This window comes from Molothrus ater, chromosome 4, assembly GCF_012460135.2.
Source record: "Molothrus ater isolate BHLD 08-10-18 breed brown headed cowbird chromosome 4, BPBGC_Mater_1.1, whole genome shotgun sequence".
In the NCBI taxonomy this organism is placed as follows: Eukaryota; Metazoa; Chordata; class Aves; order Passeriformes; family Icteridae; genus Molothrus; species Molothrus ater.
Window position 1 is genome coordinate 16,516,975 of NC_050481.2, and position 20,730 is coordinate 16,537,704.

Sequence of the window (20,730 nt, forward strand, 5' to 3'; positions counted from 1 at the left end):
TTGATTTCTATTCTCTTCTAGCCCATGCCATCTCTAAACATACTATGCTTATTTTTCACAAATATTCTTTGCTACTACTAGCTGCCCCATTTTTATTTATGGCTAAGTGTAAAATGTCAGTTCAGGTATTCTCTGACACCTTTCTCATCCACAGAAACTGGACTTTTTTAGTTTTGTGTACAAGGCTCCCTCTTTACCCTGCTGTCAGATGGGCTGAAAAGTGCTCTGGGTCCTGGACCTAGCTGCATTCCTGGAAAAGGGGAAGGTTTCAGAGCAGCTCTTGTGACAACCTAAATGACCCCAATATGTTCCTGGTCATGTTGAAAGTCTGACACTTCCTTTCATCACTAAATAAAACCCCTGCATTATTCACAAAATCTGTTGCCAAGAGAAGTTTCTAATTGCTCCTCTGCCAGCAGGAATGAATGCTGAGAACTTCCAAATTTTACATGCATGGTATTAGTACATTTCATAACTATATCTTGGAAGAAGAGAGAGCTGCAGTCTATGGATAATGTTCAGGTTAAGTACTTCAGAAATCTGCTACCATCTGACATTCACAGACAAAAAAGTCAATGACTTCATTTAATGATTAAAATTAGTTTGGTTTTGTATCAGACTTGGCTTAAGAAGGATGAGCTGGATTCATTAGAAAATGATGTTTAATTTATAAGCCACTTCTACTTGAATTAGCTAACAAAGATCAGGGGAAAAAAATCAAAAATCTCCAGAAAACTGTTTTAAAACAGATGAGATAAATGTGAGTTACTGCACTGCATTCAGAGGACATGAGAATGAATCTGACACCTGCTCATCTTTAGCCATAGCTCAGAAACCAGTATTTCCCTGAATGGACATTTAAATGACAGTGTCAGTCTGGACTTTACAGTTTGCTTTTGAGTTGCATCACTTGGATTTATGGCCTGCAAGAGATATCAGGTGCAGAGCTTATGTGCAATCCATCACTTCCCAACTGGTACAATAAAGCCAGAAAGATACTTCACCTCCTTCAAATGAGATTTCTGACCTGTCTCAGAACCTGCAATGAAGACAATGAAGTACAAGTGTACCCCATTTAGGAAAAAGAAGCCCAGAGGTAGCAGCAGGTCATCCTGCAGAGCACAGGGAGGGAGTTCTATCCATGAGCAGCTCCAGAATCAGGGTGTTACAACACACCCTGCAGGACCACCTTCTCCCATGCTCAGGGCATGATGTGTGACCAGCAGCACAGCATCTCACCCACTCACCTAACTAAAAGGCTTAAGGGTGTGAGAGAAAAGAGGGGTTTTATATCCAAATATTGTGTAAACACATACTCACTTAACAGTTCTCAGAAGCATTGCAACTCACTTCCCCTTACCTCTCATATTCCCACTACCAAACACCAACTGAAGTGCTGCTACTTTGAGCTGTCCTCAGGCAGGGTATGGACAGCATCTGTGGGTAGCTGAGAAGGACTGCAGTATCCCTGAGGTAATGGAGTTTGTCTTTTGAGGGCCATGTGTCTTTCAATACAGAGGTACCAGAGTATCAAAATGAGACAATGCAGTTAGTCCCACAGAGTGTCCCCTGTGCCAGGCTGATTCTGGCATGTGCCAGACACAAACTGCACTGCTCACCTAAAAGCTGTCACGGTTGTACTGTGCACAAGTATCCCCTGTGCAAATACAAACACTACAACGTGCCAGTGAGTATTTCTAGAGGTGGGCTGTGTGGTACCTGCCCTTGAAACACTCAGGATAACAGGACAAGTAGATGGAAAGACACAACACTGATCAAGAAATATCCAGTCAGCCTTGCCAGCAGTTTGGTAAAATTTGCTTACGGTGATCAAATGCACAAACACAGAGCTTTCATCTACACTGACATGTACAGCATGTCCCAGAGAAGTGCCCTAACACTAAAACATTTGTCACTGGAGTTTTAATAAAATCTCATCCACCTCTACTTTTTGCCAGAAGAAAACCCAAATAATTAATCTTAATTACTCTGAAAGTATAACAAGTTCTAAACCATGCAGACTCAGTTTACTGAATTCAGGCCATGGAGTAATTGACTTTTCATTCTACTTGTCTTTGTTTTAGTAACTAGCACTGAAACTGGCAACTAGTGATGAAGACTATTTCTGGAGGATAAAAGTCTGGATTGGCCAGAACCAGCGAGAACAAAACCGAGTATGTGAAATTTTTTTTAGACAAGCACCAAAACATTAACTATTTCATCTCCCATGAGCATGACTGATTATTATCTAATTATATGAACTAATTTAATGCACAAGTAAGCCAGCACATGCTGTAGCTACTCTGCTTGCACCATCTGCACTGTTAATATATAGATGCACAGATCGAACAGGAGTACACTAAAATCCCCATTATGGATGTGCCATTCCACCTGTATTTTCAAATGTACCTTAAGCACAGCTAGGGCACAGAATGTGACCACAGCAGCAGAGAATAGTTTGTAATACACATTTCTAGTACACGGAGAAGACTGCTACAGCAGCTCAGCATGCTGAAAGCCTAGCAGGATCTATGAACACAAAGTTCATGGGAATTCAGCAGTTCCCTTTCCTTGTTTTTTCTACCAAGTAACTCAAGGGAGGCAGCACATCGAGCTATTTTAAGATAATGGTATCATTAAGGGTGAAACACATGTAGTTATTTTAAAACAAAGCAGTGCAGCTAAATTGCATCAACGCTCAGTCCAAAGCGTGGGTCTGACTCTGAGGCAAGGAATCCACAAGCACTGCACAGCGGAGTTGAACCAAAAGGGTGTAAATGCGAGACAGCAAAGCACTGCCCTGCTCCCCACGGCACTTCACACACGCACAACTTTCCCTGCCGAGCCCTGCCGCCTCTCCAGCAGGCCGGGATCCTCGTTCTTGGGGCAGGCTGGCAGAGGCTGTGACACAGCGCTTGGAAGCGGGCAGGAGGCGGGCGGGATGCAGCCGGGATCGGGCGGCCCATCCCGCCGGCAGCGCTGCCGTCCCTGCGGGGCAGGAGCGCCGCGGAGCCGCCCGGCGCTCACCTGGCACCGGCGGCCGAGCCCGGGCAGCCGCGGCCGGCGCGCCCTGCCCGGCCCTGGCGCCCGTCCCGCCCGTGACTCCACCGCCCAGGAATGGCGACCACCGCGCCCAGGAGCAGCCCCTGAGCCCCCCGGGACCGGCTGCCCGCGCCCGGCACCGACCTGCGGGGAGCGCCGCGGCCGAGGCGGGGTGCGGCGGGCCGGGGACCGCTGGCGCTCGGACACGGCCCGGGCACGGCTCCAGCCCCTCGGGCGCTCGGACCGACCCCCGCCGGCCGCGTCCTCTGCCGGCCGCAGCTCCGGCTCCTTCCCGGCTACTCACCCAGGCACTGCCACGGCGGGGCTTCCAGCAGAGCACGACGCCTTCCGCTCGGGAAACTTATCTCTCTCCCGCTACTGCCATTTGCTAACTTGCCTAAAGAGCCTGCAAAATCCCAGAAAAGGCTAGGAAACGAGAGGAGACGACTTAAAAGCTGACGGTCAGGACAGGAATTTATGGAATGAAATCTTTAAGGGCAGGAGCAGATAGAGCCAGCCAGCTAACGCTTTCATGCCCTGACTCTGGCCAGCAGCTTCATTTCGTGGGCAGAGCAAGGCTCAGGAGATGATTTAAAATACCTGCTCCTGGCGTGTTCCCCTGTGCATCAGCCGGAGTGCCCGCTGTAGCCAGCACGCTGCCGCGCCTCGTCCTTCTGCCTTTTCCAGCAGACCCCTCACGATCACGGTGTCACGGCTCCCCAGGCCTTACAATCAAGCAGTTTGTTGTAAGGGAACTAAAAATAGCACTGAATTTTTCACTGGAGCACTTGCTTGAGTGAAGATAGTGCCAGTCAGCCCGTGCATTAGTGAGCCTTACAGACCTCTAATACAGCCCAAATCCTCTTGGAAATACGGCCATTGACTTTTTTCAAAAGATTTTCTTTCTTTCTTTTTTTTTTTTTTTTTTTTGGAAAGACAGCACAAAATAAATCTTCTTTCTGACCACTAAAAGATGAACTGAGTGGGGTTGTTTTAAGAATATCCTCGGGAAAGAGTGAGTCACTTAAGCTGCTTTTATGATAAAAGATCCCTGGAGGAAGTATATCTCCTTAGTCTCTGAGCCGTTCAGAGATCTGTGTGTCCTCCTGCAAATCAAAGTTTCACACTGTTAGGGTTTGTGCTGTTTGTTTGTAATAGTATGAGCACCTGCTTCCACTGAGGAGTTAGGTCTAGCATGGGGAAGAGAAAAGGATTTTATCCTGGCCTCACACCAGGATAAGAAGAACACCTCAAGAAGCTCGCTAACAGAAGCATATGTCCTGCAGGGCATTGAGTAAGGTCTGCAAAAAGTCTACAAAATGGCCCATAAGGTAAGTTTATGGCACAGGCTGACAAGTCCAGAAAAAAAACCTCTGGAGGAATTATTTTTTGCAAAGCTTTTCATTGCTGTGCCCTGAAAAAAAAATCACCGACAACCAAATTTGCAGAAGATGTCATTCAAGACAAAGATGCCAGAGCTGCTGCCAGTATCTGAGCCGGGACAGCAGATGCAGATTTGAATGTAAAACTTCCAGTCTGTGGATGCCAGCTTCACACATATTCACACTGTGTCACACAAAGAAATGGGAAGGGGCAGGTGATGGCTGGCAGCAGCCACTTGTGGCATTCTAAAAGGCTGGTAAAGCCACAGTGATTCTCCTGCTAGTTGCTCCAGCCGTGAAGTATGCCTGACAACAAGCCAGGATGTCCAAACCACAGCAAGTTAAGTCTTATTAAAATACATATATTTCAAAGGAAGATTTTAGGATAGAAGTAAATTAAAAGTTGGAGACTTACTGGGAATATCAGAGGAGAGACGCTGGATTTTGTTTCACTTTTGTATGAAGAAGTTGACTGTTAATGTAAAGTTGTCTCCCACACTTGTTTCCCTTCATAAGTCTTTGAGCATTCTGTGGGTTTTATTTGTTCTGCAGCAGAATTGCAGTATTTTCGCCCTCATGAAAGGGCTGGCAAACTCTTTCTACTCTTTTCTAGTGCTGACCAAACATGCTAGAAGGCATCATGTAACATCTATGTAGCAGCAGCAGAGGTAGCCACAAACATAACAGTGTAATGTCCTCATTCCTGCTCCACTCGCCAGCTATTATTTATAGAGAGAAAGAGCATTAACCGAGCACAACGTTCTCACTAATTTAGTCTCACTTCACCATCTGTTACTTCCCATGAGTTGATCCTAATGAGAAACTACTTCAGAACACATTTGAGAACCAGCTGCACCCAGTGAAGTCACCGTAGGAGAGAAATATTCCCCTCCTAATACATCATATTCCAATGTTACAAAGCAGCTCCTTCCCTATCAAAATCCATGGGAACAGTGCTGTTAATATGAACACAGCCCTAAGTCACAGCCTCTTGCAGTCATGTTGAGCAAGTATCACTCTCAACATTGTTTTTCTGAATAATTCACAATTCTACCCAGTTGGCAGGGCAATGAGAGAGTTACAGACATCACCCGTCCCCCAGGTCTGAGCAGCCTGCTTTCTGGAGCTGCTTCTCCTCCAGTGAGTTCATGGAATGATCACAGAAACTGGAATCTCCCCAGGAATAACATGTGACCATTACCCCTCACCTTTTCCATGCAACTCCTTGTAAAAAGAAGTCTCCATCTTTATAGGCACCCTTTAAATACTGGAACATGGTGATATAAGGCCTCCCTTAAGCATTCTTTTCTCAGGGCTGAACAAACCCGTCTCTCTCAGCCTTTCCTCATATGGCAGCCTTCCCAGTCATCTTTGTGGCCCTTCTCTGGAACCCCTCCAGCTTGTCTACATATTTTTGTATTGTGGGGACCAAAACTGAACACAGTATTCCAGGTGTAGCCTGACAAGCAATGAGTAGAATTGGATAATGATCCTTTATCTCTGCTGGTGGTGCCCTTGTTGGTGCATCCCGTTGGATCTCTGCCACAGCAGCACTGTTTGCTCATACTGAGCTTGCTGTCCACCAGGACCCCTTGGGCCCTTTCCACAGAGCTGCCTCCCACCAGGCAGATCACACACAGCCTGTGCTGCACCCCTGGATTATGTTTTTTCCAAGGTGCAAGACCTTACACTTGGCCTTGTTGAGCTTCATATGGTTCAGGCAGCCCACTCTTCCAGCCTATCCAGGTCTTCCTGCAGGGTAGGTCTCCCTTCTGAAGTGTCCCCTTCCCTACTCAGTTTGGAATCATTAGCAAACCTCGCCAGGGTGCACTTGGCCCCATCACACTGATCACTTGTGAGGATATTAAACAGTTTTGGGCTCAATATCCATCCCTTTGGACCCCACGTGTGATGGGTCACCAGCCTGAAGAGGAGCTGTTTACTGGCACCTCCTGGGTGCTTCCTGCCAGCCAGTTCCCCACCCACTGCAAGGACCGCTCCTCTAGACCATAATGTGTCTGTCTGTCCAGGAGGAGGCTGGAAATATGGAAATCCCTGCAGAAATCCAGGTAAACAATGTCCAACCACCTGCCCCACTTGGACTGAGCAGTTCCTTTGCCACAGAAGGTGATCAGCTCTGTCAAGCACGATTTGCCCTTGGTGAATCCATCATGGCTTTTCCCAATCCCCTGCTTCATGTATCTTGCGATAGCTCCTAGGAGGATTCCTGTGGTAACTTTCCCAGGAACTGAAGGGCCTTGTATCACTGATGGGCCTGTAATCTCCTGGATCCTCTGTTAAGCCCTTCTTGTATATCCGGGTGAGTTTAGCCTTCTTGTAGCCTTCTCTGATGTCCCCTGATCTCCAAGATTAGGGAGAACAGACTCACAATGAAGCCATCCAGCTCTCTCAACACCCTCAAATGGATATTGTCAAGGCCCATTGATCTGGGGGGTCAAGCTCCTGAAACAGTTCACACAGCAACTCTTCTCCCCCAACATGGTGGGTTTGTGTTTGCACCAATCTGGATTGCTGTTCCCAAAGCCTCGGATCCAGCAGTGCTGGTGAGATGGACGTGAAGAGAGTGTTGAGAACTTTTCAGTGTTGTTGGTGACTAATTCACCTCTCCTGTTTAAAAGCAAGCCAGTGATGCAAGTATTCAACAGTCAGCCACTCTCCAAAGAGTCAGATGTTGGCTGACACCATGCATGGAAAGACGAGTGGAAATACTGGCCCACAGCTGCCAAGATTTAGAGTTCACTACTGAACTCGTAACAAGATTGCTACTGCCAAGGCCCTGCAGACAGCTGAACCACATCACAGCAAGTTGCACCATTTTCCATTTGAATTGCTGAGGTTAAACCTCTCTGTCCTCCTGAGAAAATTCCTTCTGAACATCCACCTAAATCATGTGGTGGTCCCACATAGTGGTGGGAGACACTACAAGATCAGTTTGGTTGGAAGCCAACCTGTAACACTACTGCATATTTTGGTCAAAAGCACACTAGCAAGAACGATGCCCTGGAAAACAGAAGTTGCTTTTTAACTGTTTGAGACAAAATTCCAAGGCTTTGTGCTGTAGGATTCCTTATTACAAATCAGGTTTAGCCTTAATCCTCTCTGTTGCTGTACCTAAGTGAATCAGCTGGGCTTGGGAGTGCACTGAAGAAACCCAAGAAAAAGTTGTGGAACAGCTCTGCAGAGTCCCTGGGTCCACTTGCATTCCCCAGGGCTCAGAGGAGCAGAGTCTGAATGCAAGTTACCACTGCCTAGATAAGTCACTGCTCCCAGTCAAAATTAAGCTAGCAATAGCCTCCTGCCTTCCCTACAGTTCATAAAAAAGGCAAAAAAATCTCCTTCTGTTGCCTTTGTTGCCTCCCAATTCTGTTCTCCGTGGCACCAGGGAATATTTAGAGCAGTATTTTGTAAACAGCACGTGTTCCAGTGGCTGGCGCAGCACTGGCCCAGCACCATGGGGCTGCGTTCCTCACATTTTTGGACGCTGGTGGACACCAGGGCTGCCTGGGCAGGGAGCAGCTGTGTGTGTAGGTGGGCAGGGAACAAGGGGAGGGACAGCAAGATGGGAAACGCAGCAACTTTGCAGCTTGCAAATGTCATGGTCCTGACTGCAGCTCCCTGAATCCAGACTGTTCAACAAATTTTCCTTTCGTGCCAGCTGGCCGAGGTGAGGGAAGCTGTTTTGCCAGACATTTTACTTTCTTCCCAAGTACCATGAGAAGCAATAAATTAAATTTCTTAAATGACGAAACCAACTGCTTAGGGATTTCTGCTCTGCCTCCAAGGTTTGGAATCTGCCACCCAAAGTATCCACTACACATCCCACTCAAAAATTCTTCCTTATTCCTGGAGAGACAGCAACTTTGCATACTGGGGTAATTTTTAATACTTCATGTGACTTCAGAACAAAATCCTTTCCTTCACAGTGCTTAAATGGGATTTGAGCCTCTACTTCTCTTCATTTTTAGTACTTTATGGCGGGTTTTCAGAGGTGCCAGCTGGGTTACACCCATGCAAAATGGGAGTAACACCCAGAAATGGGAATTAAGGATCACATGCTAACGTAAATTGAGCATATCCCTTGTGTTTTATGACATGTGTTTAACAATATGACCACAAATATATTAAAGGAGGAGGTATGGAAGAAGACAGCTGTGCAGTGTAGGTACTTGCAGAACCCTACAAGGGGAATTTCTGAAGTACCCATAAATCCCCAACTGCTTAGGGAATTCAGTGTGACAAGAACACTTGGGGTTCTTTGTTAAAAGTGCCTAGAATATGTGAGGATATCCAGATTTTGATCTGCGCTCCACTTTATCAGCAGTCTCTTGCTGTCAATAAAATAATCTCTGCTGAAAGCAAAGCTGTCAGTTTGTCCATCAGCATTACTAAAGGCAGCATTACAGCAATAGGCATTACTAGACAGCCCTAGGAGAAGCTGAACTGTCCTTTCAGTTGTTCTGCTAGATAAAATTGCTGTACACATTTCACAGACAGGTGAAAAGTCAGTCACACACACAACCGTAACAGCAAAGAGGATGTTACAATCACAGAAATTATTTCCTCTGTGATACAGATGCAGCATCTGGTTTTGCATATTCCAGCACAAGAATAAATCTTACAGAGTGCTTTCCTCCATTTCCTTCCAACTTCACTGCAGTCCAAATACAGTTTATCTGATATGTAAGAAATTATACTTTCTCCATATGTTTGTGTATTTGAGCTTGGAATTGGTTATATTCGTGCAGCCCTCCGGGATGCCCAAATAACCCTGAATATCATGCTGAGATCTTCTCATGGAAGCTTCTGTCAGCTGTACCATGCAAAGGGCTCTCAGCTGCACACTATTTAACTTGCCCAATTACATTTTAGGCTGCTGTTCTGCATTGCAGCTTAGAGAAACCCTTTCCAAGAGCTAGGTCACAAGAAAAAATTGCCAGAATATGCTGTTTTTCAAAGAACCTATTCCTAAGGGGAATGGGAGATAGGAGAAACATTATAGCAGGTCTGGAAGAAAACATCAGAAAAAAAAATTACCATGAAATTATAATCCATAAGGACAACGTATTTGTTATCTTCCCCTTAAATCTGGTTGTTACATTTGGAATGAACAGGTTCATAAACACAGATGCATCCACAAATTGCCCTTCAGATATTAACTCCCTTTCAGTTTTGATGCTGGAAAAGTATGGTGTTTGTGTGAGGCATCTGTCTACTAGACATAAGCAAACACCAGCTGTTATTTCCTTGGTTTATGAAAAGAAGGAGTAAATAAAAATTTATTAATTAAACATGGAATTCAGAAAGCTCAGATGTGGATTCAAGACTTGTTACACAATCATGTCAACTTTGAGTCAAGGAGAGCACATGAGACCTGTGTCTCCCTCTGTATCACAGTGAAATGTGGTGACAGCAGCATCTTGGTTTCAAATCCAGAGAGGAAGTCAAAAAATAAGCAGAGGTTCTGAAGGTGAACATGGTTTTGAGGTTTCACCATGGAAAACAACCCTCCATGTGAGCCAGAAAAGCACATTATTTGCTCTTACATGGCAAACAAAACTTCTCAACCTCTTAGCCTTTGAGAACCAGACAGCACATCCTCTGGGTTTGCTTCCCAGCAATTTTTCCAACAGCTCAGTGACACATGCACCAGGGAGGTACAGTTCATCTGCAGCATCAGTTATGAATCCAGCTCTTTAAAGCTGCTCCCTCCCGGGTCATCAGTTCAAACACAACCCTAGTCTGAGATGATTGAAACTTGCCATAGCCTGACACCTGTAAATCAGCTCCAATGAAATGAGATTGGCTTCACTCCCATGGCTGCTGGAGAAGTGTCCCAATAAAAATTACTAATCAGCAGCACCTCTGATATCAAGCTCAGTAGAAGAGGCTTTGTCTTTATAGATCATCTGTGGGACCTTCAAAGATCCTACAAAAAACCTGACTTACAGCTATAATTTATAAAATATTAATAATACACAAATCACACATGTGGACTCCAGAAGTTTTCCTAGGTTACAGCATCAATTCCATGAAAGACCTGTCTTAACCTGTGTAATGTGGGCTCTGTCAGGAGATCACTGTTCCTTTCCATAAGTTTATGTTTATTCCAAAGGTCCTGGGAAAGGATAGCAAGGACAGGACAAGAATTAGCTGTGCACCACCATTTCACAACTCACACACAGAGAGGCACATCAGCTACAACTTGGCAGCTAGGATCAGCAAATTATTCCAAAAACACAGACTTGACAGCAAGCTGGAAGGTAAAGGTAAGTTTCTGTGCTTTGCATTGCTTTAACTCTGAGAAAGGGTCAAGGGAAAACACAGGAAGAAGGCAGAAATCTTGCTCCTGTCCACAGAGGCTTTTGTGCAGTTCATAAGCTGAGACAAAAGAAGAGTAGTGAAAACTCATTTTCCATATCCCACATAGGTAAGTCCTAAAATAATAAATGTCTACTAGGTATAACTGTTGTCTCCCAGGGACCAAGACAAGAGAATAGTTTTTCTTATGGCTAATGATAAAATATATTTGAGAAGGCAGTTACATAAACAGATTATTCCTCTAGGCTGCACTAAGCAAGTACGTATCTCTATCCCTTTTCACAAACAGCAAAATGAATGTATCATAGAATCATAGAACGGTTTGGAAGGGACCTTAAAGACCATCTAGTTCCAATTGCCCTGCCAGGGGCAGAGACACCTTTCACAAGGCCAGGTAGCTCAGAGTGGTATCCCTCCCCTGGACTTGCTCCTGTGCTGGGGACCAAAGAGCTGAATATGTAATGGGGCAACAGTGAAATATCTAAAACAGACCTGAGAGAGGCAGCTCCAGGAACAGAAATGTAATGTATTCGTTCCCTGTTTTTGCCACTACTCACTCCATCACTAACAAGGCTAAAAATAAATAACAGATTTGCTTTGCCTAGGGTAGAGGTGTCCTCAGCAGATGCTCCCTGTTCCGAAGTGAGAGCAGGGTATAGCCATGAGCTTATTTCCAATTTGGCTTGCTCAGCTGCAGTATGGAGTGGGCATTCCTGAGGAATCCTGGAATCTACCACTGCACACAGCCTCCTACCTGAGCAGCCCATTTTTGCTGGCTGTTGGAGCTGAGCTGTCACACTCACTGCACAACTTTTGGCAGCTCATAAAAAACCCTTAATTTCTTGGTCAGTCCACGCTAGAGAAGAAATAAGTCATGAGTATCTTCCAAAGGGCAGGATCAAAACGTGCTGAGAGCAGAGCCCTGTCAGAAAACATCCAGGCTTGCTGCCAGCACTTCATGAAGGATCTATATTACACCCAAACAGAGGCCTGGGGATAGATTCACTGCTCCAGTGATATTTATGAGCTTTTTACTTTGACAGAGCTCATTAGAGCATTCCCCCATGCCGTGCTCCCCTGACCTGTGCAGCAGGTTCACTGCAATCCTGATGTCTGTGGAACACAAGATGCAGTTTTGCCTCGTCCTCTGGGAAACAGGAACGTGATTTCTTAGACAGTAATCACTACCCTTATACCAACCCAATATAGTTCCATGGTCTTACACTGTTTAGATCACCTTTTCCTATACTTCCTACAATTGCACACTTTTCAAAGGAGATGAAACACATTTGGTTTTCCCTTTACAAACACATCATCCTTAGGGAGCACTAAGAAATGCTTAGGATGTAGCATGCATCTGTATCAATTAGAAGCATGTTGGGAACTCTGAGGAACTAAGCCAAATCTACCCCAGCTCTGTAAAGCAGGACCATTCTCCCCAAGTGAAACACATGCACACAGAAAATCCACAAGCCTTGTTTCAGGTGTTCTATATGCATCTATACACTACCACACCAGTAACATTTGGAAGCAGCCAGTACTATTTACTGAAGGATAAATAATCAAATGTTTCCAACCAGTACAGTTGTACAGCGGCAACCTTCAGACACAGTGTGATACACAGGATATATGATGTCCTGCAAAAATCCTTTAAATAACTTCAAGTGGAGTAAGAGGACTTCAAAAGCATACAGGAATTTCTCATTAATACTACAAATACAGCATGTTCCAAACTGCAGATGTGCATTCACTATCCCATATTTTGTGTATCCTCCTCCATGTTCCTTGGCTTTATACCTACATCTGGTAGCAGGACTCCTTTGTTTGATGCCCATATTGATTTCTCTTTAAAGCCTATCCAGACAAAATGTGTACACAGGCATGGTATTACAGCCAGACTAACAGCACTTACAAATGTCCTTCCCCACACTAAATGAGCTCCAATCTGACATCATCAGGATTTGCAAACACACCTGTCTTAGCTGACATGCTTCCTTCAAACAGTGATTACACAAAAATGGGGATGAAAAACAGTGCAAGTCATGGGCATTTGTCAGGAAGCTTGTTGTCTCTTCGATAAAAGGTGGCTTAACTGGTCAAAGACAACCCTACATCTTGTACTCCAAAGAAACCAGATAAACAAAAACTAAAGTGCAAGTTGTAAAGTTTTTCAAGTGTCATTATCATAGAAGAGGGAGAATCTGAAGCTGTTTCCCTGCACTCTACCCAGACCACTAGATTTTATCCATAGCCTCCCATGCAGTTGTTCAGACATTAAAACCTCTTCAAGTCCTGACAAATCCTTTCCTTTAGGTTCCTGAAACATTGGAGACAGCATCCTGCAGCTAAAAAGGCAGAAAAGCAGATTTAGCAGCAGTACTTCTAGCATTGGCTCATATGTTGCAGCAGAAAGATTATCTCACTCAGAGATGAGAGTATTGGCAGACAGGTAAGTATTTACCTGAACTCCAAGTTCATCTGTTCTCCAGATACTCAGTTTTGTATAAAGGGAAGCCCAGCTGAAGTAACACACCAGCCACACTCCACCTGCTACTTCAGCAGAAACCAGCTGCTGCATGAAAAACTTGGATGAGCACGTTTCAAAAGCTTAAAGAAAATTGATTCTGGGTTAAAATTATCAACTGATTTCCCTCTTGGCCTTCCTGGGAATTGAACCTGTCTACACAATTAAGCTGTATAAAGATTTTCTCTGAAGCTGTAAAAGCCTTTTATTTATAACAGCATCTCATCATAATAAACACCCTGCTCCAATCTATTACAAGTTGAAGGGATGACAAATACTACAGTGTAAGCTGAATACACTCAGCACATTAGGCATCTAAAGCACTGCAAAATTTTACTTATCAATTTCCACCTTAATTAAGAGCAATCTTCTCTTGAACTGACTACTTTGTACGAACCCAGCGACACTCTGCCAGCAGGGGATGAATCTATGAGTAGTGTGGGGGTTTTAAGGCACATCTTAAAAGTTTCTTAATCTGTAACCCATCCTGACTATCTATTGACTCAAGTTTAGTTATGGTAAGTAAGTAATTTTTATGCTCCTGTTATCTGAAATCTACAGTAGCAGCTGTGGCCAGGACTAAGTAGCAATGTGTTAGTAAAACCAGACCTAACTGCAAAACCAAAACTGTAAAACAAAAGTTATGCAGCTCAGAAGTGAGATGCTGCAATGTACCTCTGTTACACTTACTTAGAGCCTGACACCTTGCCTTAGGAACCCCAGAGCTCCAGGGTCAGTGTATCTTCCCAAAAATAACTGGGGCAGTGCTGAAATATACCCTAAATCTAAGAAGCTGCAGAGAGAATTGCAAATATAACCCACCCAGATGGCACAATGCTATCAAAGTTTAACATGTCAATCTGCTCATTTAATTAAAGCCCTTTCATCTCCATGGTTAATGGCAGGTCTGTACAGCAGAAATGGCACCAGAACAGATGTTAGCAAATTTGTCAAAGCTGCAGGATGATTGCTCTGGCTTTAGTGTCTTTTGGAGGACTACTCTATTTACATTCCTACTGATCTCTCATGTCAAATCTGGTAAATATTACCTCTCCTTTGGCTGCTCTACAGGAAGGCATAAGCCAAGTTTCTTGGTTAAAGTCATCTGCTTTGGGAAAATATCATATAATTACAGGCCTTTTTTAAGATTTCAGGGGAAAAACCTTTAAATGATGGAAAGCATGCCTTAATTTGAAATAGGCCTTCCTCCGTATTTTCTTCTGTCTTATCTGTTCAGGATTCCCTTGAGAAACCACAGCTGTGAGTTAAGACAGGAAAAATGTACTTGGAGAATGGCTTGACTGCTCAAGGAAGTCCTGTACAAGGGAAGTCCTGTATCATAATCCACATTTTGGTGGCATCAAGAGTGTCCAGGGCAAAGTTAAACCTGAGGATGCACAGAAGAGTCTCACTGTGCATGCTGGCATCCAACTAGAGGCACAGCCCATGGTTGATCCACCTGCCCTGTGCAGAGCACATCTGGACAAGGGAGGGCAGAGGAGCCAGCAAGCCTTTGCCCCAGGCACTGAACCACGTTAATGAAACTTTGAAATGCTTGCATTACAAAAAGCAATCCAGTTACCACTGAAGGCAAAGTAATTGCCTGCAATGTCAAAGGGAGGGCACAGCTGTTTAAAGCAAATGTGACCCCAGATTCTGTTTATAGGGCAGGTCATCTGAATTATGTAAGAAAATAGTACATTTTGATGGGGTAATAGTTTCTTTTCCAGTTAGGGAAGTTACACTTCCAAAGGCTATAATATGCAATGCATCAGAGTGAACAGTTTGATCTCAAAATACTGCTCAAAGAGCCAGAGGCACACAGGAATGCTGCAGGGTCAGCCACACAATGGAGAAGGGCAAAGGGCTTTCAAAAGAAACAGCAAGCACTGTCAACAGAGGCAGCATGCAGGAGTACAGTCCTCTCTTACCAGAGATCTGCCTCGCTGAACAAAAACCAGTCCAGGCTGAGCAAGCAAGTTTTCTCATTTTTTGTGATTCTAAGCAAATGCCCTTTGAATCGAAGATGCTCCAAGATAATGAGAGCAACTACAGTTTATGAAAGCAACATTAACAGAGATATTCCCTGTCTTCCACAGGAATTGCTCACAGAGCTTTTCAAGCTCAGTTACCATCACTTCAGTTTATCAATATGCAAATTAGAGCAATTAGTCAGTAAGTGGCTCACTTTATTAAGTGCACATTAAAAGATAATGAGAGGTTGAAAAAACAACCTGAGTCCATGCTAAGGTGATTCATAAGCTGTAAATATGAAGTTATGCTTTATAGCACAAGGGAAGGTGCAAAAAGAAGGATCAAAAGGAAAAGGAACTTCAGCACCTTTCAAGGATCAAAACCTGAAAAGAAACTTCAGCACCTTTCAACATTACTGATCCTGCAAAACTCATCTATGAAATTACTGTACAATTTTTTTTTCCTTTTACACCCTTCTGGGACCATACATAGCTGGAAACCAGCAAATGCCAAATTATTTGACATTATTTCAGCATGACTTACACATAACTACAAAGTGAGCAGCCTCCTTTTGAAGGTTCTCTCAGACTTGGGTTTTAAGACCCTGCTTGCCATCAGAGCTGCCTTGGCTTGGCCCTACCCTCCCTTCCCTTCAGCAGGAAGAGTTTGCCATGCCTACAGCACCAGGAGAGAGGATATCACCTAGTAGTTCATACAAGGAAGCACATAGTGGATGTGTTCAGGAGCTAGAAGGGATTTCTTTTCAGCTCAGCAAAGTGTTTCATCATGAGGGAGCCTGGAGATGAGCTGTGTACAGGCAGGTGGATTAAAATGCAGAAAAGCAGGACTAAAAGGCTGGTCCAGCCCTGCTCTGCCACCCCAAGGGAGCAATTCAGTGCTGGGGATCCACAAATCACATCCTACTCTGCAATCATGGATCCTTCAGCTGTGCCTCATAAGCACAGTATTTTTTTTTCTCTGCTCAAAGGTAATGTCCTAAGGGCCAACATAAAGAGAATGAACATGAAGGAGGTTCCCCACTGAATTAGGGACTGGCTGTTTGTGCATAATTTCACCAGGACTTACTCCTTCTTTATTAAGCACTTATTCTTAGCTATTTTACAACAAAATCCCACTGTGCTGTGCTCTTAGAGAAGATGAAGTACCTCTCTGCAGGAGAAAAGGAGGTAATGCTAAAATGTCCACATCTCTCTAAGAAAGTGGGTAAATTATTCCTTCAAGTTTACTGAATGCATCTGTGCACTTCTGCCTCAGAAAACTAACACCCTGTGCAATCACTTATTTTCTACTCGCTTCTTAGCATAAAGGGGTATAAATGTTTCATGAACCATAAATGTTTCAAGAAAAAGATAAATGGTGAGCAATTACAAATGTAATCTTCCCCCATTTTAATGTGGCATCTATTTGCACTTAGGGCAGATGGATCACCTGAAACTATTCATTTGTATAGTGGCATGGTGAGTACCATGGGTACTGGGTAATAAGAACCCAGCTTTGCTCCCTGTTGTTTCAAAAATATTCTTAAGTTATTATTTGTTTGCTAATTTAATAATAAAGATAATTCTAAGTAGATGTGCACCATGTTGTCTCAGCTTTGATCTAGGGGCAACCATCTGAATCAAAGTCTGTTAACAGAGAAATTACCCTTGCAGGGAAATAGCTGAGCAGCAATTTTTTTGATAATGTATAATAACTGGGGATCATCAAGGAAGATGTGAGTGTAGGGAAGCACATGCTACAGCATATGCAGCTCTCCCCAAATGCAGCTGTAAGTAAAATGAACTGGAATTATTATTGTGTTGTTTTGATCTTGTATGGAATATGCAAATGCCCTGTGGAAGGTTTCTAACATAGAACTATTGCTATAAAAGCCACTTGTACCTTCCCTCAAAACTCTGCTGGGCTAGCCCCACAGTTACCAAGAATCTCATCTCTCACCTGCTTTATGCTGGACAAGGGAAGGAAATGTAATACATTCAAAGGCTTGATGTTCCATTTGTTTGTGGTTTTACTATTTCAGTGGGTGTTAACTAATTTATATCACCAAGAGCCTTTTTTCTTAATTGGAAACTCATTCAAACACTTTCTTTAACTCTGGGAAAAAGATTTCCAATAAGGGTTTTAGAAAGCTCAAGTTGACCTCATTTACTTTAAGGGAGGTAAAAAAAAAGAAGAGTAGTCAATACAGGACAGAGTAATCTCTCAGGGACATCTTGTTTTACTTCTCAGAATGAACAAGCACATCCCCACACCACTGAAAGAAGTCAGGCCACTTTTCCTACTTTTCCTTTCTCTGGTACATATGCTCTGGAGGAGCAAGACATCTGCTGAACTTTGGGGTTTAGAGACTGCTCAGCTGTACAGTGATCTGATTATGCAGTCAACTCCTTTGGGAGCCAGCAGGCTACTGAATTTTCAGTGTGTATATATATATATATATGTGTGTGTGTCTGTGTGTGCATATGTGTGCTGCAATGTGAACGTGCAGAGACAATCTCAATTGCCAGCTACTGCATTATTAAAATAGCTCCCAGCAAAGCTACTATTTCTATCAAAAATAATGTCTGGTATGATTAAAAAAACCCACTGCTGTTCACAATTTCTACTGTCACTTAAACTTGCTTTTCCTCCAATTTAGCCATTGAAGCTTGCTTGGGGCAGCCGGCTCCCTTACAGCATGCTGTCAGCACACTTGGGTTCTACCTGCTGGTAACAAGAAATCCATGCCTGTGGGACTTTTGAAAGGCCTATAGAGATATTATTTTGTTCATGCAAAGTTTTGAATGTGTTGTTCTACTGCAATCAAAGTAACAAAACAGCAACTGGGTTTAATATGACACTACCCTTCCAATCTAAGCAGTAAGGCCTTCAGGGGAAAAAAAAAATATTGCTCCCAGATGGGAATGCAAAGTTCTACCAAAACAAAAAAAAAAAGTAAACTTGCAATGGGAGGGAGAACATGGAAAACAGTTAAGGAAGTGATGTCAAATCACTCAGGATTTGATGTAAGATTCATTACTTTCACAGATGCGATTTTTGATAGCTTGAATTCCAAGATTCAGCAATTTTAGTGGAAAGAATTTGTAACAAGTCATGGGAACTGCTGGATTTGCAGCAATTAAACACAGGCATGGGAAAAGATGTTATGCTATGCACTATCAGGGAGTTAAAGGTATGACACTAATATTAGGCTTCAAATTAAAATCTTTTGTGAAGCCTTCAGCAAGTGGAAGATACATGAGCAAAAAAAGTCACCTCCTTCCCTCTTTGGAGAGGTGTATGTCCCTAAAAACAATACTTGTGTCAACTGCCCATCAAAATCCATAACTCAATTTGTTAATTATTTCTTTTTAATTCAAATCAGCCTAAGTTTCTGATTTTCCCCAGGATATTTATGCTACAGGAAGCTTACAACATCTCTTGAGATCTGAGCATTTGCTGTTAATGGTTTAAATTAAACGTAGTGGCAGCTACTGATCACTCAAAACTATTGTCATTACAGCTTAACTGCAACTTACAATATTTCTTACAGCAGTACAAAATACTGTCCTTTCTTCTGAGCAAATTTAACCCTATCTTTTCATTTTTATTATTCAATTAAGTGAAGAGATACAACAGTTGGACTTTACGTGCTGACTGAAAGTACAGCAAAACATAAGGTGCATTCTGGCATCCTGAAATGCCTGTGCTAACTTCCAAACTACTGCCCAAGGACAACAGTAGCAGCAGGGAGCAGAGGATGGCACAGCTTCTGGAATCAGCTGGAAAAAAAGAGTATTGTTATGCTAAGCTCTCAGAAAAGTGTATCCTGGTGGGCCAACAAAGAAAAACAGTGATCAGCCACAGTCTCCCAAGAAAGGGAAGGAACAATAGGAGAGAGCCCTAGTTTTCACGTGCATATGCAATAACCCCTTGTGATCTACAAATGTCTGATTAGCTGAAATGACAACAAGCTGTGAGCCCTCCAGCTGGTATTTGAGACTGAAGTTTAATGAACTGAACGAAAAAACAAGAGCCAGGGAAACAACAAAAACATAATATAAAAAATATAGAAAGAAAAATCAAATTAAGCGTAGTTGCAATTTCCAAATGACTAGGTCATGATGAGTAGGAAATGAGATTAATATGTGGTTGTGCAAAGGTTAAGGGACTTCTCTTCCCACACTTGAAGGGGAAAAAAAGCAACTGAAAAGATTTTTCCAGGTCAGGGTTTGTTTAGAGTTAGTAGGATTAAAGGTTGACGGTTTATGGGAAAAAATGTGCCTCCAAGTGGAAAACTTTGCCCTTTTTTGGGCCACTTTAGTATGGCCTGCCATGGCTGCATCTATGACAACTGCAGAGCTGAAGCAATTCTAGGAACTGACAGGCCAAAGGGGAGAGCCTAGCACTGTCCCTGCTCTGCATCTTCATTAACTTGGGAAAAATACTACATTTATTGCATGCACTACAAGAGGCACTCCGGTTTTTGGTGACTGACTTTTCAATCTCGTGTTCTGTAATGCCATCACAAACAGATTCATGCGCTTTGCAACTTCTCCCTGCCCCACCCCAATTTCCCTGTACACGAGTCAGGTGTGTCAAGGGTGGTCAGCCAGCTGCTGAGGGGGAAAAAAAAAAAAGCACTGATGTGGAAACAAAGACCATCTTTTCCTGAGAGGGAACTTAGCACAGCAACTCCATAACTGTAATTATTAACAACTCAACCTCCTGGACATGTGCAAGGCATTACCCCTCTTCAAAACTCCCTTTTACATTAATATCTTAATTAAAATGAGATTGTATAGATGCATACACAGAGGCAGCATTATAAAGCACAAACTCTTTCCATCCCAGAGAACTGTATTTTTGGTTTTGTTGTTTTTACCTACAAAAGGGCAGGAGGACAGGAGGCCAACCCTACACAGAGATTGTTCAGTAGCATCTGCACCTTGAAATTCAACCATCCCAAGCAGACAACACCTGGGAACCTCTGTGACCTCAAATGAAATTTCCGAGTACAGTGGCCAAAATAAGAAGTGTTACAGATCACAGGGGAAATACTCCTAAACATACTGAGCACTGAATACTCTGTCCCCAAGGATTCCTAGTCTTAAAAGCCTGTGCTGTCCTGCTGGGAACTCATGTCACATTCACAAGGCACTGCTGGTAACACTGAGCTGTCACATCTGATCCGGTCAGTATGACAAAAATATCCCCTCTTCTCTTCCCAAAATGCAGCAAAGGGGAGGAGCTCCAGTCCAAACTGCACACACTCCTTTCCCCTGACCTCTGTGGCAGACATGCATGCACACAGCTATGGCATTTCCCAGAGGGAGTGAAGGGGAGTGTCGGCTGTGGCATTCCCAGACAGCTCAGAGACATTCATCACATCATTACCCAGAAACTGGTTTCCTTCTCAGCCCAGGGCTGACTCACGATTTTCAGCTTAGGCTGTATAAGCTACACAAG

The 20,730-nt window shown here is 43.5% G+C and overlaps 1 protein-coding gene across 3 annotated transcripts in view; it reads right to left on the bottom strand.

The window, feature by feature from the left end:
- Positions 1-20,730, bottom strand: part of ARHGAP24 (Rho GTPase activating protein 24) — a 183,116-nt gene that overhangs the window by 67,836 nt on the left and 94,550 nt on the right. The window contains exon 1 of one of the 3 annotated variants that reach the window (XM_036382897.2): positions 18,912-18,987. The exons of 1 other annotated variant lie outside the window; for it this stretch is intronic. The gene's annotated coding sequence lies outside the window, so the exon portion shown is untranslated. Of the gene's footprint in view, positions 1-3,346; positions 3,490-18,911; positions 18,988-20,730 lie in introns of those variants that run through there. One more of the 3 variants, XM_054514761.1, reaches the window with a different exon arrangement.